This window comes from Ictidomys tridecemlineatus, chromosome 3 (genome assembly GCF_052094955.1).
Source record: "Ictidomys tridecemlineatus isolate mIctTri1 chromosome 3, mIctTri1.hap1, whole genome shotgun sequence".
Lineage (NCBI taxonomy): Eukaryota > Metazoa > Chordata > Mammalia > Rodentia > Sciuridae > Ictidomys > Ictidomys tridecemlineatus.
In genome coordinates, this window is record NC_135479.1 from 204,934,413 (window position 1) to 204,957,551 (window position 23,139).

At 46.3% G+C, this 23,139-nt stretch overlaps 1 protein-coding gene across 4 annotated transcripts in view; it reads left to right on the forward strand.

Moving 5' to 3' along the window:
* Positions 1 to 23,139, forward strand: part of Hunk (hormonally up-regulated Neu-associated kinase) — a 99,708-nt gene that overhangs the window by 10,968 nt on the left and 65,601 nt on the right. The window contains exon 1 of one of the 4 annotated variants that reach the window (XM_078044530.1): positions 4,892 to 5,032. The exons of 2 other annotated variants lie outside the window; for them this stretch is intronic. The gene's annotated coding sequence lies outside the window, so the exon portion shown is untranslated. Of the gene's footprint in view, positions 1 to 4,891; positions 5,033 to 19,101; positions 19,366 to 23,139 lie in introns of those variants that run through there. One more of the 4 variants, XM_078044531.1, reaches the window with a different exon arrangement.

A 23,139-nucleotide genomic window follows, 5' to 3' on the forward strand; every position in this document is an offset into this window, starting at 1 on the left:
TGTGGGCAGATGGGGCGTGGCTGGAGGAAGTGGGGCGTGGCTGGAGGAGGTGGGGCGTGGCTGGAGAGGTGGGGCATGGCTGGAGGAGGTGGGGCGTGGCTGTAGGAGTGGGGCGTGGCTGGAGGAGGTGGGTTGTGGCTGGAGGAGTGGGGCGTGGCTGGAGGGGTGGGGCGTGGCTGGAGGAGGTGGGGCGTGGCTGTAGGAGTGGGGCGTGGCTGGAGGAGGTGGGTTGTGGCTGGAGGAGTGGGGCGTGGCTGGAGGGGTGGGGCGTGGCTGGAGGAGGTGGGGCGTGGCTGGAGGAGTGGGGCGTGGCTGGAGGAGTGGGGCGTGGCTGGTGGAGGTAGGTCGTGGTTGGAGGAGGTAGGGCCATTGGGGTGAGCCCTGGAAGGGTGCATCTTCCTTGTGGCCCCTTCCCCCTCCTTTTCTGTGCTTCCTTGCTGCCTTGAGGGGAGCAGCTTTCCTCTGCTAGGTCCTTTCCTCCATGATGTGCTACCTCCCTTTGGGCCCAGAGCCATGGACTGGATGCCTGTGGACTGAGACCCCTGAAACCGTGAGCCCCAAATAAACTTTTTCTCCTCTAAGTTGTTCTTGTCAGATATTTTTGGTCACAGCGACACAAAAGCTGACTAACACAGTATGTATTTCTGTGTCGATGTGCTTTTCGTTCATCCCCCCACTAGACTGTAAACCTGGTGAAAGTGGACCACTGCTCTATCCCTGGTACCTAGAGTAGTACCTGGCACAGAGAAGGCTTTGGGTAAATAGTTTTGGGATGGATCTAAGAAAAACCTTCCATCTTCCAGGACATGCGTACAGCCTCCTGGATGGCAATATACAAATTGGCAGGCTATGGATCCGCAGGCGCTTTCTGTTTCTCTTGCTCCTTGCTGCTTCTGGGAACGAATGCCTGAGGTTGAATGGGTTGCTTGGCTGGCGCTCTGTAGAAAATGTTGTCCTGGAAATAGCCATGCTTTCTGCACAGATTTGTTAAGGTAGGCACCTGAGGGTCTGAGTGACAGGTGATCAACAAGAAGCAGACAAATATTTTGCAGTGACACAGGACTGCTAATGGACCCTCAGCTCTTTCCTGAGAAATGTACCAACACTGCAACAGATGGGAGAAGCTGCTATTTGCAAACATACATTTCTTTGGATGTTTCCCATGGAGATATATGTAGGTTTGGCGTCTGTCTCTTTGACTATATTTTTTTTTATAAGTTTATTAGTCTCCAAAGCCAAGTTCCTGCCAAAACATTTTATAATCCTGCTTGCTTCTCTTGCCCATTTTCTGAGCCATTGGATTCATTTTGATCCCCCTGCCTGCGCGGTACCTCTGCTCTAATCCCCTGCTCGAGTTCTAATTGTCTAACATCCTACCTCATGGCTTTGGGTAAGTTGTCAGGCCATCTTCCTGAACCCTGTTTGGACATTTTTGTTCCATAAGGCTTTTCTCTTGGTCATCTGCTCTTTGCCAGAGCTCTGTGTGCAGCAAGAATGGGTGTCCACCAAGCTCAGAGGGCCACCACAGAGTCTGCTGTCTCAGTGAGGGATGATAGGAGGAAGTCCAGATTCATCTTCCTGGAGCAGGATCTCCAAACACTGAACCAAGGAAAACCTTCCATGAAGAAATGAGCTCATGTACTTTTCTTTGACCATGAGGTGGTGACTGTACTGATAACAAGGATAATGATTAACCTTTATAGGTTGCACATCATCTGCTGGGCCTTGTCCTCGATGTTTGGCTGCAAAAGACAATATATACCTCACACAGCCTCTTGTGGTAGGACCTGTTGTCCTTATTTTGCAGAATAGATTGACCAGTGTCCTGATTTGCCCAGGACTATCTCAAGTTTAATACAGAAAGCCCCACATTTTAGGAAAACCAACAGAAAATGGCAAAACCAGATTGAGTATTTGGAGTCTTAACAAAGAGTTTCCAAATGAAAGAATTAGTAAGCAGCTAATTAGGTCACTAATCAGTGATGAATGAAAGCTCAAAGCCCTGGACATAACTGCTGGGATGGGTGTTGTAGGCAGTAACCTCCACATGGTCTGGGGACTGAGAGACACCTTCCTGCACCTACAGTTCTGGTCTGCTATTTATTTACTTTTGTGTGTTTACTATGAGATGAAGAGCTTGAGCCAATATGTATTTCTCTCTCTGGGTACACACCCACAAAGGTATCTGTGTGTAGCATATGTATGCACAAATGCATATGCACTTGTATGTATACTATTAAATATAAGTTACAGAATACCATGCAAAGTTTACCATGCCATAAATTTGTTGCAGGAGACTTTCTCAATGAAGGAAGCAGGGGAGACTGAGTTTCTCAAGTTAGCATTCAGTCTAAATTTAGTTTCTCTTTTTCATTGGAGGAAGAAAAACCTAGGGGAGGAGAGAGGTTTTTGAATCCAGTAGTAAGTGTGTGTCTTAAGTGCAAGTGTGTGTCTTAAGTAGCACAACGTACAGGCCCTTCGAGTCTGTTTGTTCAACCCTCCTCTACAAGAATGGACACAGAATGTTTATTAAAAGCAAAATAGAATACCTGGTGCGTCTCCGAGTTTAATATACAGACCATCTGGAACTAGACCAGCTTTTTCAAGCCTTTGCATAGTTCTCATTTGAGCTGAGAGGGGACATCAGAGACAAATGGAATGAGGAAGTGCCTGGGGTGAAAGTAAAACTTTAGGAAAGTTGGCTGTAGAGTCTGGGATCTGAATATTTTAGTGTTTTATCTGAGCCCTGCTTCAGTGAAGCCAAATGGATGAAGATAAGTGTTATCACTTATGTAATCGGGGTATTCATTGGAATTCCTGCTGTTCTGATATAGAAGTCTAGCTTTCCAAGTGCATTCTTTGTTCCAGATTAAAAATTTAATTAGAGAAACTAGTCTATGACTCAGTTCTCCATTGAACATTTACATTTAATAATAGGAATAAAGAAAGCTTGTTTTGAAAACACTTCTGCAGGTTTGTAATGTGTCATTCCCATAGGATGACATTTTATTCTATTAAAAACTAACATTTGTGAGCAGTAGTTGCAGTTTCAAGGCCAATTTGATGTAATAAAACTTGAATTTCCCTCTGGAGGGCAAGTGCTATGTGACTATTGTGCTCCTATCTAATTCATTACTCTGAGATGCTTTTTCTTAGATCAGGAATGGAGTGTTGAAGTATTTTTTTTTTCTTTTAATCTTTCTCGCTTTTTTTTTTTTTTAAATCATAGAGGGCCATTAAAGCAGCTGATAAAGTACCTAAGAGTGTTTGGAATAAATTTTTTTTTTTAATTCTAATAATCAGATGAAGAATGTCTTCCAGATTTTGAAGGGATTTATTATTCAACAGCGTATGTACTTAAGCACAGATAAATTGTCCAATATATCAGTGCGGTTCCTATGATCAACTGTGATTTTTTTTTCCCTTTGCTGTGGTGCAGGTAGAACCCAAAGCCTTGTGTATGCCCCACCTGCGTTCTTCCACTGAGTGCCCTCCACCTAAATGTTTTCAAATAATGATTAAAAAAGTATTTTTGACCAAGTATTTAGCAATATAAGATTCCTTTAATCAATTCAGTCACAGGTGCATTTTAGAATAGTTGAGGTTTTTAACACATTCAAATGAATCCTGGGCTAATATTTGTTCCATGAGGCCTAATATTTGGTAATTGTAATGTGCTTTTTAAAAATACCCCCTACACCTACTCTTGGCTTGCCCTGCGCTTTACCCATTCTGCTTCACTATTGACTCCCCCTCTGTGTTAGATGACTTACAAAAAATGTTAATTTTCTTTCCGGTGAATTAAACAGGACCCCTCCCCTAAATCCTTGTGCCTTGTGGAAAACAAACAGGAACACAAATAAGAAAATAAAAATCATCCGTAATCACACATTCCGTTGTAGATCACTTGATTTTTCTTTTTCCCTCTTTGAATTCATATGCTCCAAAATTGTTCACATTGTGTTGCAAGTGTTCTTTATTTCACTGATAACAGAACATTTCCCCATGTTCCTTTATAGTCTTTAAAAATTTGATTTTGATAGCATTCCATTCTTTGAAGTTACTGTTAAACCAGTAGAGTAGGGACTTTTGCCTGTGTTCTCTAATCTGTTGCATAATGGTGACATGTACTAAAATATAGGCTTTAGGGATGACAGCTTTGGTTCCCATCTTTTGGCTCCTTAGTATTTGGGTAATCTTGGGCACAGCATTCAAAACTCTTTTTTTTTTTCCCTATTGACGATTGAACTCAGAGGCACTTTAGCACCTCCAACTCTCTATTTATTTAATTTCTATTTTGCTCAGGCTGCCTTTGAGCTTGTGATCCTCCTGCTTCAGCCTCAGTGGCTGAGATTACAGGGATGCCCCACCAGGTTTGACTTCAAAGACTCTTAACTTTAGTTTCTGTATCTGTACAGTGGTGTTAATCATGGATAATCAATGGGTATTTGGTTAAAAAACAAAGCACACACACAGAGTTAGCTTGAAAGCATTCATTATTGTTTTAGTGAACAAATGGCAGTGGGTTATTCTCTTAATCCCACAGCTATGTTTAAAATTTAAAGGTGTAAATTAGGCTCTTTCACATAGCAAGAAACAGATCTGCGGTTTATCAGGGGTGATGGAGTTTCACTTTTGGGATAAAGGGGAGGAAGCTAATGGGGCCCTTCTGCTTTAATCACCCCCCTGAGGCCTGGAAGGCTTCTGGGGACCCCCAGAGGGGCCAGATGTCTGCATTCCTCAGATTCCACTTCCCTCCTTATCTGCCTCTGCCTTGGAGCTGCCTTGGCAGCTTCTTTGGCTCCTAGAAATTATTCCTCCAACCAGCCTACCCTCTGCCTCTTGGCTTCTCACTGTCCCTGACATTTCTGGGGCTGACGACATAGTGCTGGGGAGGCTATGATAACTGAACACTTAGCGGCCTCACCTCCTCCTTATCTTCTTAGCACTGCGTGCCTTTGGATGGCAGAGTCATTTTCACAGTGGAAGAAAGAATACACCTATAGGCGATGCTCCACGAGTTCCCAAATTGGTATGGTCTGGACAACTTCCTTCCCCATGTTCTTGTTTTGGTAGCTGCCTCTTTGCTCCACAGTCAGAAAGACATTTTACCGTCCTCAGGGGGTATGATTTCCTCCACATTTATGATTTTGGGGGTACCTAGCTGCATCTGTTATCTAACCTTTGATTTGCGTGATCTAAGTTTGAGTGATCTAAGATCTCTTTAGGGGTTGGGACTGGGTTGAGAGAATTTTGTCTTGCATTCCGATGGCCAGATTTTCTGTGTTTCGATTGCTATCATGTCCCCAAGCCTCCCATCCTGCAAGGCTACTTTATTCCTGTACCTTTTCAGCTACACTTGGCCGCCAATTGTTGTATGATGTGGATAGCGATGGTTTCCTGTTGCCCGTGGGACAGGAATGCTTCTTGAATTAGAACTAATTCTGGAGTTTAAAGTATTAAATGTCAAACGGAAAGAAAGCATGTCTGAGACTTCTTTGTTGCAGAGGGAAGGGCATCCCAGGCCTAGGGGAAGGGAAAGGAAGACAGGAAAGGGAAAAAGAGAGAAACACTGACGACTCCATCCTTTTCCGTGTCATTCCCTCTACCCTCCTGGGAAACTCTTTCTGTTTCTGTAAAGGTCATCTTAAAAAGTTTATTTCTTCATCTAAAGCCATTTGCTAAATGGACTGTGAGGTCAGTCTTCTCCTTACTGGGAAATTTCCCAGTTATAACTAGTTTTAAAACAAACTAAAACAGGACTGGGGATGTAGCTCAGTGGTCCAGCACGTGCTTTGCATGAGTGAGGGCCCGGATTCCATTCCCAGCACTGCAGAAAGAAACAACAAAAAACCAAAAAAGTACCAAAACATATTACCTTTCCCTGACTATCCAGATGACAATTTATTTTTCATTCAAACGTGATTGCCTTCTTCTTGTGGAGCTGCCGATAACCTGTATAGGACTTTTGTACAGATCAGTAAAGCTATACCTAGGCAAACCAATTAGAAAGGGCATCACCCTGGGAAGACCCATTAGAAAAAGGCATCCCTTCTGAATAGGCCAATTAAAAGAAGATATATCCTCGAGTGGACCAATTAGAAGTCTCCTCTTCTGGATGGACCAGTTGGAGAAATGCTTCCTCTTTGAGTGGATCCAGTTGAATGGTGCATGGTTTAGCAAGCAGCCCCATTTCAGGAGAAAAATCTGCCCTTTCCTCCAGGCACAGAAGCTGGCAAGCCAAGAGAGGTCTGGGTTTCTGTGCCCAGTAGTATTTTCCAATGGGTACTGGCATCTAAAGCACCAAAGACTCTATAAATAGGTCCAAAAATCAGATGTGTTCTCATTGGAACCTGCCTTGTAGAATGGGAGCTGGGCATGAATCACAGACAGAACTCATGCTGTCACAGTGCAAAAGGAAATGTTTCCTACTAGGGTGACAGATTAAATACTCCAGGACTTCTGGATATCTCAAGTAAAAATCTGCAAAACTGGTCCTGGTCTGTCTTTGGCAGTCTACTTTGCTGCTTGCTTTAGAAGAGAAGGAGAAAAGCAAGACGAAGAATCTGGGTGAGAAATAAATTCACTGTGTCTGTGTCAGTCGCTACCAGCGAGACACAAGACATCTTGCGGCATATATAACAATTAGGGTCTTGGGGAAATGCCCTGCACTGGACCCTCAAGACCTATCACCTTCTGTCTCCGGAGCCATCACTCAACCTGATGCAGGGCCCAGGGCTCAGACTTCCTGTGTGTTAAGAGCTGAAGCAGCTGTTCAGTCTGGCCTGAGAGACCCCTGGCTAAGTTCAGGGAGAAAAATCTCAAAGTGTCGATTGCTTGTGGGGCCCCCCTCTGTGCTATTTCTTTCTTGGATGAGCAAATAGTGTGACAATTTAATAAGGGACCTGTGACAATTACATGCAAATGGAGAGAATGGAATGCCAGAGCCTTTGAACAGGGATTTTTTTTTTTTCTCCCCTCTGGGAAAGGAATGTGGCAGTTTTGGGTTTCTCTGTGTGTAATCTGAGAGGTACATCCATCTCTCTGTGACAGAGGAAAAATTTCAGCATTAGGAAAGGAACTTATGATTTATAACAAACAGCTGGGTGGGCCATGCCTCACTGGTGCCTAGGCAAAAGTAACCTTTTAAAAATAGCTGCTCAGCATGGCTTCCGCTTCTAGAGAGACTCCCTAGGCTGGTACTTAGTGTATTGCAGTGACCCCAGAGACGCTGTCATTCTGAGCATACGCACACGGAGGCCCAGGTGGAGCCAGGGTCACCCTAGACCTAACAAGTCTTGCATATGCCAAGGTGTTTGCCTTGCTGAATTGTGTCCCCCTAAAAGGCAAAAGTTGAAGTCCTACCTCCCAGGACCTTGGAATGTGATTTTTTTTTTGTAGATACAGTCTTTAAAGATGTAATTAAGATGAAGTGAGGTCATATGTATGGGCTTTCATCTGATATGACTGTTGCGCCTGTAAGAAGAGGAAATTTGGCCACACATGGGGGTGGCAGGGGTGGAGCGTTCCTATGAAGACACGTGGAGAAGGTGGCCATCTGCAGCCCAGGAGAGGCCTCAGGAAAAACCAATGCTGTCCATGTCTTGATCGTAGGCTTTTCTGATCTCCAGAAGGATGAGGAAATATATTTTCTGTTGCATAAGCCACCCTGTCTTTGGTGCTTTGTGATGGCAAGCACCAAACAAGCCAATGCCACGTTCATAAATCCAAATTCTCGGGGTGTACTGAGTGCTCAGGCGAAGGCTTCCAGAATGAGGCTGGGACACTGCAGTTAATTATTAAGACCTCTTGTGAGATCCTTTTCCTTCTTCAGCGACTTTTTTCCTGTGGGAAAGAGCCTGGGGTCTGCCTCTCACGCCCTTGCTTGTTCATTTCTGCTTTGTACTGAACCATATTATGTCTCGACCAGGACACCTGTACCGGAAGCAACCTCCTTGGAGTCAGGAGTGGATCTTGCTGGCACACTGCTGGTTTGCTGTGCGGTGTGGTGCCCTGTGCTGTCTGATTAGGTGGAAAAGGGGGACGGGGGGCACAAAATTCCTCCTTGAAAATATTTAGTTCCAGAAGTAGTTTCTTGATTTCTCTGGCATATTTCTACAACCATCAGAAAAAAGAAAAAGGAAAAAGAAGTGTTTTGAGTTTATTGGAATTTCTTCAGGGACACGTTTTAGATATACGGAATTATTAGAATGGCCCATAAAGGCGTTGGTGTTAATTGTTTATGGAATATTTGCATGTGATTAGTTTGCATAGAATTTGCATGAATCTAAAAGGCTATGCTCTGTGGCTCCCGAAGTGTTCACACTACTTAAAGTTGTCATTACCGGTAGCATGGTGTCATGGGTGATCATTCTCTGGGGTTCCTGTAACCAGCTACCTCTGACTGTGGGGCTTAAACAGCAGAAATTGATGGTCTCCCAGTTTGGAGTCCAGAAGTCTAAGATCAGGGGTTTGCATGGTTGGTTCCTCCTGAAGATTGGGAGGAAGGGTCTCTCAAGGCCTCTCTCCCGGCCTCTCTCCCAGCTTCTGGTGGCCTCAGGGGCTCCTTGGCTTGGCATGGCATTCTGCCTGAGTCTTCACGTTGCCTTCTGACTGCGTGTATCTGCCGGATTAAGGCCTGTTCTGATGACCTCATCTTAACTAGATCATTTGAAAAGTAACCCTATTTCCAAATAAGGGCATATTCACAGATAGTGGAGATTAGGACCCTTGTGTCTGTTTTTGGATGAGGGACACAATTCAACCCATAGCATTATGCTGTGTTTTTCCTTACTATCTCCAAGAAAGATTGTCGGCTCCTCAAATCAAAGAGCCAGAGACAGGCAAAGTCCAGGGGCAGTGGAAGGGATGGGGTCTTAGGGCCCAGAGATACACAGTTGTTCCTTGGTATCTGCAGAGGGTTAGTTCCAAGATCCCCTTAGATACCAAAGTCTGCACACGTTCAAGTCCGTTAAATACAGCAAAATAAGTGTTGCATTTGTATATAACCTGTGCTCATCCTTTTACATACTTCAGATCTTCTCTAGATAGCTTTTCATACAATTTAAATGCTTTGTGAATAGTTGTATTGTTTAAGGAATAATAACAAGGAAAAAGTCTGTCCATATTCAGTACAGGTGTGATATTTTCCATCCATGATTGGTTGAATTGTGGACGTACAACTGTGGATACGGCCTGACTGTCCTGTCCGGGCATTGGTATTCCTTGGACTTGGGGAAAGAGCTGCGTCTGGACCCCCGGGTGGCTGAGTTACCCTCTGTTCCCTGTGTTCCAGGAGTAAGGCGAGGATGACCAATGTCAGACTGCCTCTGCCTGAAGTGAAGTATTCGGAAAGTTTGAGAAAAGAGAGGTTTTGTAAAAACTAAGAGATCTGATATTTAAGTGGAGCCTTCACCATCCATGAAGCTTCCCATTGACCTGCCAACAAGTATTTAAGTATAAGAGGAAAAAAGCTCATTCTGTCCTTGGCTCCGAGGAGGAAAGGATTTTAAAAGTCAAGGCCGGCGACAGTTCCCTGCTGGACTGACCCCACTACATTCTGTATTAATTTCCTGGGGCCACTGTGAGAAAAGTCCAACAGATGAGGGGTATGGTTGGGCTTAAGGCCATGGAGATGGTGGAGATGTCTGCTCACCGTCTTGAAGGCCCGAAGTAGGAAATCAAGCTGCGCTCCCTCTGAACCTAGAAGGAGGCTCTTTGCCTGGCTTCTAGGGGTGGTCTGTGTATGTAGTAGCCTTTGGCTGCCTTCGGTGTTCGCTACTGGGGGTGGTTTGCATTATTCCTTGGAACTCACGTGCTGGAAAACTAGTCCCCAGTGCACAGTACCGAGAGGTGGGACTCCAGGTATTCAGTCATGGGGCTCCACCCATGAATGGATGATGCTGTTCACATGGGACCCGGGTGGTTAGCAGCGGGATGAGGCCCTCTGTTTGTCTTCTGCACGCATCTGCTGGCCCTTCTGATTTTCTGCCATGTTATGACACAGTACAAGGCCCTCACCAGAAGCCAGGCAGAAGCCAGCTCCTTGCTCTTGGATTTCTCTAGGAACCACGAGCTAAATAAATTTCTTCCCTTTCTAAATTACAAAGTGTAATTACAGCAACAGAAAGCACATCGAGACCCTCGTCACTCTAGCTCTGCCTCCATCTGCACACGGCCTTTCCTCTGTCTGTCTGTGTCTCCTCCAGCCACATCAGATTAGGGGTCCACCTAAATGACCTCTCTTAACTGATTATATCTGCAATCCTATTTCCAAGTGAGGTCACATTTGGAGGTCCTGTGGTTAGGACTTGGACGTCTATGTTGGGGGGAACCCAGTTCATGCCACAGTATGCTCTAAATCCAATCCGTTGTCCTTAACCCCTGAGCATTCCATCTCCCCATTTCCCTCTTGGCCATTTTCTGCTTCTCCAGGCCACACTGTCTCACTTCCTCCATCCTCCCCAGGCCCCTGGGAGTTCCATCTCTGGCTCTATTTGGATTTTTCTCCTGTTGCCCAGTGACTCTGCCATGGTCTGGTCTACCCTCCTTCACCCTCTCCCCTAGTTCCTCATGGCAGAATCCATCCCATCTAGAACAAACCTTTGTCATTCCACAGTCCGGCCAAGAAAACCATGACCAGTTCCCTGATAATCGACAGAGCAAAGTCTGAATGGAGTCCTGTGTCCCGGGCTCCTGAGGCAGTGCCTGTGCTACTTCAGAGTTTCTCCCCCAGCGCCGTTGGCTTGGGGTTGGCGGGCGAGGTGGGTTCTCTGTGGGGACCCGTGGCTGCCTCTGCTCTCTGCTGTGCCTTTCCAGCCCTGTCTACTGAAATGCCATGTGTGCCACAGAGCCTGCCCCCGTCCGCCCAGCCTGGAGCACTTTGTGCGTCTCCTTGCTCTGCCTCCTGCATCCCCCCTCGCGTTCCTCGTGGCATCTGGGCATTAAGGAGTGTTGTTGACTTCCTCACTGAATTGGAGGATTGGTGAGGGTAGAACCAGTCTCAGTGATTAAAACAAACGAGCAAAACAACCACAGTGATCCAGAGCACGACGGTGCTGTGCCTGTCATGATTTCTCACCGACAGTGGCTACTGAGCCAATCTCGGGCTAGGAAGATCTATGTGGAAGCTCTGGCTGCACTTTTGAGATTTCATCATGGTCCAAAGGTTTCCTCTTTGAGTTTGCCTCTCATAATAAGGCCCTCCTGAGCCCTGCGTGCACAGGGCAAAGTCAGTCCTGGGGTTATTGTGGTTTATTTTTTAACTTCCTGATGGCCTGGATGCAGAGGGGTTGGAAGGAATTTCCCAGACAGGTTTCAGGACAGACCAGCTGCCATAATCCTCAAGTGCTGTACTAGATTCCAGGCACTGCCATTAACAATGCACCAAGACGCGGGTGGCTTAGAACAACAGAAATGTACAGTCACACAGTTCTGGAGCCTAGAAGTCCCAGATGGAGGTGGTGACAGGGCCACGTGCCTCTGAAGGTGCAGGGAAGCATTCGTCCCAGGCCCCTCTCCCAGCTTCCCATGGTTCCTCGACGTGGCAGCAGAACTTCAGGCTTCCCAGAGTTCTCCCTGTGCATCAGCATCTACATTTCCTCTTTTGGTAAGGACGCCAGTCATCCTGGATTAGGCTCCGCCCTAATGACCTCATCTTCACTAATTGTCTGCAGTGACCCTGTTTGCAGATATAGTCACATTCTGAGGCCCTAAGGGCTGTACTTCAACAGGAGCTCTTTCAGGAGACACTATTGAACCCATGGCCAGTACTGGCCAGGGCTCTCCTGAGGGTTTGGGAGTGTCTGCAGGGTGATTTGTGCAGTGCCGCAGTCTGGCTGGGCGCAAAATCACCGAGCCACCACAAAAACCTTGTAGATTCAAACAGCAACTCTTCATTCCCGAACTCTCACCGACACTCTACCCACACTTCCCGGGAACACACTGCCTCCACCAGGCTCCGCGGCGCCAATTCTCCCAGAACCCTGCGAGAACTCAACGGGAACTCCAAAGGAGTGGGCGCCTGAGGCAGCAGGATATGCCCTAAACCTGGAGCCGCCCTATTCCCAGTAGGATCCACCCTAATCCCTGAGCAGGGTCACCTTTCAACCCCAAATGCCATGCGTCATTCCTGCTTGGCCATGGCTCTCAGCAGTGCAGGTCACTGAAGTTCCTCAGGTCAGAGGGATACTCCCTCAAAGGTGAGGGGAAGGGGGTGACCATCTCCATCCACCCATCCTCTACTCCTTGAGAAGACAACTTGGGGATTATACATCTGGCTGCTGGTACATAGCCGGGAGTTCTGGATGTGGAGGCCCCAGGCTGGTGACCAAGAGTGACAGGCCTGGACAGAGGGTGTAGGCAGTGGTCAGCCTGCTCTTCCAGCAGCCGAGAATAGCAGGCCCTCTTGGAAGGAGACTTCAGGATCTTAGACTTAAGGACTGAGCATCATACACATCTGTCTTAGCTAACGTCTAAGTTTGTCAGTTGCCCTTTTCTGTGGGCCCTGACCCACCCAAGCTGCCTCTTCCTTTGTAAACCAAGTTCGGATAACGAGTGATTAAAACAGATAGCAGAGGTTATCTTGTAGGTTGCAGTGTATATAGGTTTGGGAATTATGCTTTTGAAGATAGTGCTGTTTTTCCCTGCTTACACTGAATTATCCCATGTAACTACCTACAATGACCTAGGGCCCTGACCCAGATCCCATCACACTGCTAGATGTCAAGAATCAGCTTGGCCATGCATTGAGAGTCAAATTCAGGCCCAACTGGGCGACCCTCGGGCGAGTTTCTTGCTCTGTGTAAACCAAAGAGGGAAAGTACTAGAATCTTCATGAGGTGACACAGAGTTGACATGAGACATGTAAAATGGGTCTTGCTTGTCAAACGCTTACTAAGTGGGACCAGTCTCAATTTGAGCTTTACAGGGTATGATGAGTGTGGCCCCAGTGTGCTTCTTTTTGTTTTCATACTATGTGGTTGACAAAGAAGTGTCCAAATCAATGTTATGCCCATTGACAGCTCCACCAGATAAGTTAGACCAATTTGAATACATTCATCCCTCGGTATTCATGAAGCATGGGTTCTAGGACCTCCCCAGCCCCAGTGGATACCAAAGTCTGTGGATGCTCACGTCTTTGATGTCAAATGGCATAGGATTTGCATATAATCTACACGCACCCTCCCTTATACTTTAGATCATCCCTAGATTACTCAAAATACCTAATACAGTGTCAATGCTCTATAAGTAATTGTTGTACTGTATTATTGGGAGATAAAGACAAAGAAAACAAAGTTTCTACATGTTCAGTGCAGAGCAGCTGTAGTCTTAACTACAGAGGATGTGAATGAGACTCTGGGCCAGGGATGGGACTCAATGGTGGGAGACCACAGCAGGGAGTGGCTGCATGTCATTCTCATGGGTTTATTGTAGTGTAGAGAATTCAAGTTTTGCTTTTTGGAACTTTCTAGAATCCTCCCCACCCCCACCAACACACATAGTATTTTCTATCTCAAATTGGTTTACTATTTGGAGGTGGAATCCAGGGATATGAAGGACTATTTACAAAGTTTAAGTTTTATTGCTTGATTGGTTCATCGATCTGTACCATGGATGGTGCTTAATTATGTTGTTTGTGCGATGATGAAAATAAAAATGTGTTCAGTATCATGGGATCCATACTACTGATCCATTTTTTAAAAAATCGTATAAATCAAAGTACCTAATTCTTCTTTCTTTCTTTCTTTTTTTGATGGAGAGGGAGAGGTTGGATTTGCAACCAGTACATCTTATTTCCCATGAAAGCAACATTAAAATCTTTCCAACCTTATTTTGACATAACAAAGCTCCACTAATTGTGATGAAAGAAACGGATAACTGATGCTTGACCCAAATTCGCAGAGTGGGGACCCAATAGGATAGGAGATCACAGACTGAGAAGAAAAACTCTAATCACAGCTATTCCTCCACTAAGAATTTTTTAAAAAATCTCAGAATTTAAAATGTGTTTTCATAGTTGGTGATCACATTCTTCTAAATGGGAAACATCCCTTTGAAGTCTGTGATAGTCTACTTTCTTGAAATGATTCTTTCATCGGACTTGACTATATACATATTCATGTTGTTGTCTGTTTTTATTTCATATCATTTTACTAGTTTTTTTTAGCCATCGGAATAGTTTTAAAAAGTTTTCTAAGTACTGAATATACTATTGAGTTGAAATTAATTCTTGCCCATTCAGGTTAGTTTATTCTTGAAAAAAAAAATTACCTTTATAGGGAGGTGGTTGATGAAATGTTGAATTAGAAATCTAACATTTTAAAAAGATTTCTGAACATTAATATCTTGGATAGAATTCAATGTATTTCAGTCTCGGAGTAGCCATGGTGCCTTGTGTGACGCTATGTGAGTCCCCAGACCTCCATTAGATAAAGCTTGCCCCTCCCATTATTGGGGAAAAAAAACCACCCCCAAACCAACCAACCAAACAAACAACACTAAAAGCATCGAACACTAACAGCACCACTAAAAGCACTAGTCCTTCCTAAAATGGTCACGTTTTCAGAGGGCTTGTTCCATTCTGCATGTTCAATGAGATGAGATTCAGAGGTGTTTGGAGAATGTAAGTGCACTGTTTCAAGTTAATCTTCCTAAAACATTCTCAGATTGTATCTAATAGGATGAACAATATTGGTTTAACATGGTTGGTTTCCCTCTTTTTGTTTCCTGCTGGCTGATTTAGGTGATGTTACTCTTAAGTCATCTACCATTTAAGAAAACTAAACAAAGTCAGTTGAAAAAAAAAATTGCTTATCTGGTTGCTTATTTGGGTGGAGACTATGCATTTCTCATTCAATGATTTCCTTACTGAACTTACTGAAAGGGTTTTAAAGGCTTCTTTATGGGATTTGGTACTAGTTTTTTTTTTTTTAACTGCTTTAATGGTTAAAATTGTTTCTTCCTCTTATCAGCTTGTGTCTGTCCAGTATTCAAATCATGGCCATACACCAATGAATTGCCTTTTAATGTTCAAATGTGAAATCCAAGATGCTTTTCGACATGGATTTGTTTTAAGGAAATCTCCTTTGGAGTCTACTCTTTTGGCCCCTTTCAGTGTCTTTATGTTTTCACTAAATTTTGTATGGTAAAGAGTAAAAAAGAGCATTTATCTGATGTTTCCTAAACTTTGAGCATCACTAAAAGCAGCTGATTAAAGGAAAACTCATGTATGAAGGCAAATTAAAAGTTGGTGGCTTCCTGTTTCAAAGATGAGCTGGAAGCAAACTTGTGCAGAGTTAAGATACGAAAGATACATTTATTTGTGGAAAAGTTAATAACTTAAAAAAATAGTAAGTTTGTTGAAATTCACAAGCTGGGAAAATGTGGGACAGAAAAGCCCCGGGTGTTGTGTTTGCTTGGAGATTTCTTAACAACTCGCTGGAGCTGAGTTTGCTCAAGACACATGACTTTCTGTAGGCGCTTGGGCTTCTGTCCTGTAGAATCTGTTGCTTCCTTTGTTATCACTAAAGTCATTGACAAGTTTAACTGGAGGTTGTGGGCTGAGTTGTGTCCACATTCATACCTTGAAGTCCTAACCCTGAGAACCACAAGATGTGACTGTGTTTGGAGATAGGCTCTTGAAAGAATTAAGTAAATTTAAATGAAGTTGTGAGATTGGGCCCTGATCCCATGATGGGTGTCTTCATAAGAGGAAATCTGGGTCAGACACACACAGAAGTCCATGTGACAGCGTGGCCAGAAGATGCTACAAGCCAAGGAGAGAGGCCTCAGAAGAAACCAACTCCGTTGGTGTCTTGTTCTCAGACACTCTGCCTTCAGAGTTGTGGAACCGTGGATTCCTGTGCGTTTAGCCACCCAGTGTGTGCACCTTTGTCATGGTGGCCCTAGCCACCGAATACATGGGAGATACTAATGAAAGTGACCGAAAGAGCAACCTGGATTAAAGGGAGAAAAAGGAATCAGGGCCTGAGTCGGGATCTCAGGCATTCTCCCCAGGCAGCCCTGGCCCTGGCCCTGGCCCTGTGCACACACAAGTGCAAGCACATGCCCACCTCCCACTGAGTGCCTTTGTTATCTGCTTGTGCATTCCATGCTCTTCCTGAGAGCCATTATCTGCAGAGCTTCTGAATTCCCATCAAGCGGAAAGGAGGATTCATGGAGTCCTCGCAGGAACACAAATTCTGCTTTATTCAGACTGACACAATAAAGGCACATGAATAAATCAGAGCTGAGTGGAAAAAAGGCCTAGTTTTCCCTTTCTGATGAACACAGCATGGAGGCTGGCCCTGACACTGAGCGGGGGATTTAGGCGGAGGGGAGGGAATTCTCCTGTTCCTGTGACATAGTGGAGCACCTGCAGAGGTGTGCTGAGGACCGCCTGTGAATGGCAGCCAGTGGCTCAGGACTGGGGTCAGGCGCCATGGGAAGGACTCCTGTGCTCAGTGTAGTGCACAACTGTTATTCCAGCTTTCCTTTTCTGGAGCCACCACGTCTGTCCCTCCTCGGGGGTTTTTGTCCGTCCAGCCTCGCAGCACCACCTCCCTTCCTTTCCTCCTCTCTCTTTCTTTCCTTCCCCCTTAGCACCATCTGCTGATACCCACGGTATCATGATCCCACTGTGCTGTCAGAAGGTCCCGTGTGCTAAGCGCCTTGTGTGATTCACCTTGGCTGCCATTTTTAATCCCCAGGTTGCTGGTGGACAACTGAGGTTTGATTGAGGTGAAGTTTCTTGGTAGGGATTTCTCAGCACTGGAACTCTGACGGCAGGTGGGTTCTAAAAGGCATGATTTAATTTTTGCCTCAAACGTGTATGATTGGCCACGTCACATGGCTTTGCCTGATGAGAAAATGGAGCACATCTTCATTTCTTTACTGGACTTTTTAATTGAGGGCGAGGTCTTAGGCAGGTAGTGTGCTGGGTCCCAGCACTTAGGGGGTAAGTGATCTGGAGAAAGCCATGTGGCTAGAGCTTAGCTCTCTACTTACAGTCACTTCTTGCCACAGGTGGCTGTTGGAGTGTGCCTAAATGTAAAAGATGTGGGCTTGGGGATGCAGCTCAGTTGTAGGACACTTGCCTAATGTGTGCACAGTCCTGGGTTTGATCCCTAGCACTGGGGAAAAAAAAAATCTGCTGCAGGTATATACATGCACATCAAACTTCAAAGACCTAGTACGAAAAAGAGCTTATAAAATCACATGCTGAGATGATCATGTTTTGGATAAATTAGGTTACAGAAAATATGTTAATTGACTTCATCTGTTTCTCTTTACCTTTTTTATGCGGCTACTAGAAAATGTAAAATTATATATGTGGCAGGCATATTTTGGTCAGACAGCACTGGACATGTGGCTGAGCTATGATTTTAATACATATATATATATATATATATATATTTTTTTTTTTTTTGGTACTGGGGATTGAACTCAGGAACACTCAACCACTCAGCCACATTTCCAGCCCTATTTTATATTTTATTTAGAGACAGGGTCTCACTGAGTTGCTTAGTGCCTCGCTTTTGCTGAGGCTGCCTTTCAACTTGCCATCTTCCCGTCTCAGCCTCCTGAGTTGCTGATATTATAGGCTTTGCACCACGGTGCCTAGCCATGATTTCAATCTTTTTTTTTTTTTTTAATACTTTATTTTTTAGTTGTAGTTGCACACAGTACCTTTATTTTATTTATTTTTATGTGGTGCTGAGGATCGAACCCAGGGTCTCGCACATGCTAGGCGAGCGCTCTACCGCTGAGCCACATCCCCAGTCCCATGATTTCAGTCTTAATCCAAATGTTGTACCTGGAACTCCAGGAGCTTCTCATGTATCATTCTGATGGAGGAACGTTGGGATGCTCAGAGGTGATAGTGATTCATCCTGATCAGTAATTGACTCCATAGTTCTGGGCCGGAGGTGAAGCAGAACATCATGGCGGAGGGTGTGAAGGAGGAAAACAGCCCAGGACATGGCAGGCAGGAGGCAGAGAGCGCTCCCCTAAACAAGGAAAAAATATATACCCCAAAGGCACACCTCCAAGGATCTACCTCCTCCAATCACACCCTGTATGTCTACAGTTACTACCCAGTTAATCCAAATAGGTGGATTAATCCACAGATTAAAAACTCTTGTAATCTAATCATTTCACCTCTGAGCATTCTTGTGTGTCCCACAGTTGCCTTTTGGGGGACACCTCGTATCTAAGCCATAACAGGGTACATTGAAATTTGATGTGGTGTTATAACAAGGTGAGCCTAGTTAATTGCTGAAGATGGTAACTTTTATGTTATGCATTTTTTTTTTAACTGCAGTAAAAAAGTAAAAAAAAAAAAAAAAACTCATGATGAACACAAATGTAAGGGGTGTCTTCTGGGAGTCATATAAAAGCATTTAAAGAATGATAAGGGTTTGACCAATAGCAACAGGTCTAAAGTAAAAATGGATAGAATATAAGGTAATTAGAATAAAATCTGTTTCCAGAACAAGAAAAGTGGAGAGGGAGGGGAGAGGGCCTGGAGCCAGATCATGAAGGACATTTATGTCTCATCAAGGAATCTGGCCTTCAGATTTGCCAGCACCAGTTGGTGCTATGACTATCCTTGGGAAGAAACCCTGGGGCCTTGACTTGAGAGGGAAGGGAGAGGGGAGAGGGCTACCTGGAGAGACTTGGGGACAGGCTATGAGGAGGGGAGGGGACAAGGTGCCAGGTGGGGATGGCAAGGCCTGAACTGCAGGTGGGTAGGGAGGGCTGGGGTGTGGGCTGCCTGCTTGGAGTGTCTGTCCCCCACACAGTGGGGCCGCCTCTCTGAGTTCACTGTGGCTGGTGGGGGGCAGTCATGCAAAACCAACCCCTTATCTTTTGGATTCCTTGCCTCTGTGTGCAAAATTTTAGATTATGTAAGTGGGTGCTTCCTGTCCCTTGTCACTGACTGACTTTGGAGAATTAGAAATGGGGCCCAGTTGGGAAAAAGTGGCGCAGAAAGAGCTGCTGGAGGAGCAAATGGGAATTTGAGAGATTTGTCCTGATTTTTAGCTAATAACATTAATCAGTTGGCTTCAGAGACCAAGCGTGGTGGAGGCTTCCTACCATGAATTACACAGGGTCTCTGGAAACTTGAACTCTACTGTCTTCCGCGCCTTTTGCACGCTTCCAAAAGCCAAAGAAAAAGGAGGTTTTCATTGCCTGTTTTAATCAGTACCTCACCTTCCATTGAGATTACTGAGTTTTGGTGAACTCTGACCGGGAAGCAATTTGGGTTTTAGTTGGCCTCACTTTTTCCTTCTGGATCGTAAACCCGTGTTGACGACGACGAAGGAAGAAACACGTTGTGTCCGGGTCGTGGCGGGCTTTCTGGTAAGAGTTCCAGCGACCTGCAGACCGTCCTGGGATGTCAACCGGCTCCTACCTGCTCCCTTTCACATTCTCTCCTCTCCTGCAGGAACGGAATCCTGGTTTCCCACCAGCAGGATGTGTTTCCAGGGTGATTTGTTGAGTGACTTGGAGCTGGAGCGGGGCAGGCCCAGAGTGTCGCTGGGAAAGTGGTTTCAGAACTCCACAGGGTGGGCGTGGGAGGGTCTCCCAGTCCTGCCCCGAGAGCCGGCTTTACCCAGCACCAGGTTATGTCAATGTGGACAAGATGGGTCCTAATGAGCTCTGTGATTTCAACTGGGGGAGAAAGCCTTTTTCCCTTCTTTTCCCAAAATGGGGAAAGGATACTTTCTCCCTTCCTCATTTACAGAAGGAGAGATTTGAGCTCTCAGCAGGAAGGTGGCCCGTGGGGAACCAGGGGTCAGAAACAGATGAGCTTGAGTATATAAATAGCAGCAATTAATGGGCCCCTATAACAGACAGCCCTGTGTGTTTGCTGTCTACCATCGTTTCTCTGCGAATCGGAGCAACACCGAAATTAATTATGAAGCCAGCAAAGGATATTTTCTGCTTCCTGTTAAATAAGTATCATCCACACAGGGGCACGTTCCACCCCGATGCTTTTGCACACATCTTCTTTGGAAGAAGGCGTGAAACCAATTTATTTTCAAAACGTCCCACCGGGTCACGCTAATTAGCACAGTTTTCAGCCCTTTTACACTGAACTGGGGCTTAGGCTGCAGCGCAGAGCCCTTGGTCTCTTGCATTTTCTTCCTGGCACTGGGGGCTTCCCTTTTTGCCCACCCTGCCCAATCCATTTCACCCAGCCTCGTCAACCAGATTTTCCTGTTTATAATGAGATTTGCTAAGCAAGCTATACGAATAACTTGGTTAGTCTGCTCAGGCTGCCGTAACAAGATACCTGAGACTCTGCCGTTGTAAACCACAGGAGTTTATTTATTTTCTCACAGTCTGGAGGCTCAAGTCCCAGATCAAGATGCCAGCAGGCTTGCTGTCTCCTGAGGCCCCTCTTTGTCCTGCATGTATTCATCTTCTTGCTGTGTCCTGGCATGGCCTTATCTCTGCGTGCACACCACCGGTGACTCTCTTTTCTTATAAAGTCACCCGTCCTATTGGATGGGGGACTCACTCTGACGTGACCTTAATTAAGACCTTATTTAACCCTAGTTCTTTTCAGATGCTTTTTTCGAATACATTCACGTTGAGGGTTAGGAGTTTGACCTGTAAATTTGGTAGGGGATATAACTCAGCCCGGACAAGTTCTAGTTAAGAGAATCTCTTTTTAATCCAAGTATACTCGGATTCTTTCATTCATTTAAGAAATATTCCTTGTGCGGTGCTGTTCAGGACGCCGCGCACACCGTCAGTAAAGAGGACAGGACCATCCCTTCCTTCCTGGGGTCAGAAAGACCCCCACATCCAGTCATGTGCACTTCTGAAGGATCTTAGAGGTGCTAAGTGACGCTGGGAAAAGAGTCTAGAACCAGGGGGCTGTGAGCGCAGGTTGTGTGGTTGGAAGTGGGGCCTGGGAAGCCTCTGAGAGGGGACATTTCCACGAAGTCTTGCAGGTGAGTGACAGTGTGTGGCTGAGGCTCCAGGTGGCAAGGCACCTGTGTCACCCAAGGGCCAGGGAGGAGGTCAGCAGGGAGAGCTGCAGGGGAGGAGGACAGAAACAGTGAGGGGATCAGACAGCATGGATGGATGGATGGATGGACAGATGGATGGGCTTTGGCTCTTGGGTGTGTTTTCTTGGATCTGGGGAGTTTTCCTGCCCTCCTAGATTAGCTGCTCTGGCGAAGGTGCAGATGGCTCAGACAAGTTTGGGAGAGAGAAAGTGTATGCGGCAGGAGCTCCACCCAGATTTAGCCGTTGGAGTGGGAGGGACTTTAGAGGGGCAGGAGGGGTTAAGGGTGAAGAATGAGGGTCCCCTGGCCATGAGACCCAGGGTCCCCCAACAGCCTGCTTTAACATGGGCGATGTAAGCTCTCCCCTAACCCCCAGCTCTTAGCCGTGTCTTTAGGAAGCGAGAAACAGTTGAAAGGCTTGAACTTGGCAGCGATCTTGAATTTCTTTCTCGGCTCAGACTCACCCAGAGCCATGCAGGATCCTCTTATCCACTTTCTAGCATTGGCATTTAGCCAATGGCTGCTGTCCAGTCCAGTGTGGAACCCACCAGACACCCACGTAATTGGGGAAGAGCAGGAGTGGAGCCATCCATCTGTCCATCCATCCATCCATCTATCCATGCACATATCCATCCTCCACCCTTGCTCTCTTCCTCCATCCTCCTTCCTCTCCCCTTCCCTGTATGCATTGGCTCTGTCACTATCCAGAGCGCGTTCACTGAGCTCCATCTCTGTCCTGACACGGCCAGGCACTGGGCATCTGAGGGTGAGCCACCTTTTGGAATATCACAAGGACTGGTGCCAGAGGGGAGTCTGGAAGTGTGTTCTAGGGAAAGAATAAATGCCTTGAAGGGCGAGAAGGACTGGATCCAACAGGCCTGACCCCAGAGTCTGAGTGGGGTGGGGCGGGGGTCTGGAGTGGGGAGAAATCTGTGCTGTGAAAGAAAAGTCCTTCTTATAATCTGGTGAGGGATGGGGAAAAACAGAAGAGGGTAAGAGGATTGTGGATGCTGGGGTGGGCCACACGGTTGTAAGGCTCTCTCAGAAAGTGGCGTATTTCGGAGGGGGCTCTGTAAACTCTGCATTACAGTTACTCACTGGCTCAATCCATGTCCACGGGTGGCATTGACATTTGAGCGTTTCAGAGGTGGAAGGGAATCTTTGGTCTGCCTATCTTGTGTTCCAGGAAGCTGAGGACTTAAGTAGGCAGAGATGTCCAGGAACTTACACTGACCCCCTGGGGGACTGGTAGCTTTTTCTACTTGGTCACTCATTCCTTCCCTCCCTCTTGGCTCTTGACCTGCTAGGTGCTGGGAGGCCAGATGCAATTCCTGCCTTTTGGAAAATACAGGGGAGGGTGTCACAAACAGCCACGTGTGGGTGATGGATGTGACAGTGGGGGAGGAGTTGCAGGGGGGAGCAACATGTAACCCGAGGCCAGAGAGAAGGAGTGGGAGTTGGGAGCCCTCGTGGAAGGGAATTCCAGGCAGGGGTGGGTGGGAGTCAGAGGACAATAGAGGGGTATAACCCAGGTCTGTGCAGCAGTCAGGAAGGAACTGGAGAGGGGTGGTTAGGAGGTGGAGGGGACAGGGCCGACCCGGGATAGGGTGGTAGAGGAGAGGAGGGGTTGGGGCTGAGGAGGGCAGCACATTGGACCCACCTGAGCATGCCCTTCCTGCGGCCCTTGTGAGGCTCAGGGGGACAGGGCCACAGGCATGTTGGAGCTCAGGAAAGAGGTGTGAGCAGGACAGGTGTTTGATGGTGTTGGGAGTCAGGGCAGTGGAGGAGGTGGGCATGCACCTCCCTGATGGGAGGAGGGGAGAGGCCTGGGACAGACCTACCAGGCTGATGCGCCATGTTGCTTTGCTGGGACACCCTGGACTTTCTGCAATGGGGACAGCAGGATGAGGTCGGGAGTGGAACCATGATGTCTGACCCCAGCCTTCAGTGAGCGATGGCCAGCCCCTTGTTCCCGTTCCTGTAGGTAATCCTGTAGAATCATAAGATGCTTGGATGGTCCATTAGTTCTGCTTGGTAAGACTATAGAGTAGCTTAAATAGCAGGCATTTGTTTTCTTGTGGTCCTGGAGGCTGGGTGTCTACGAGATCCAGGT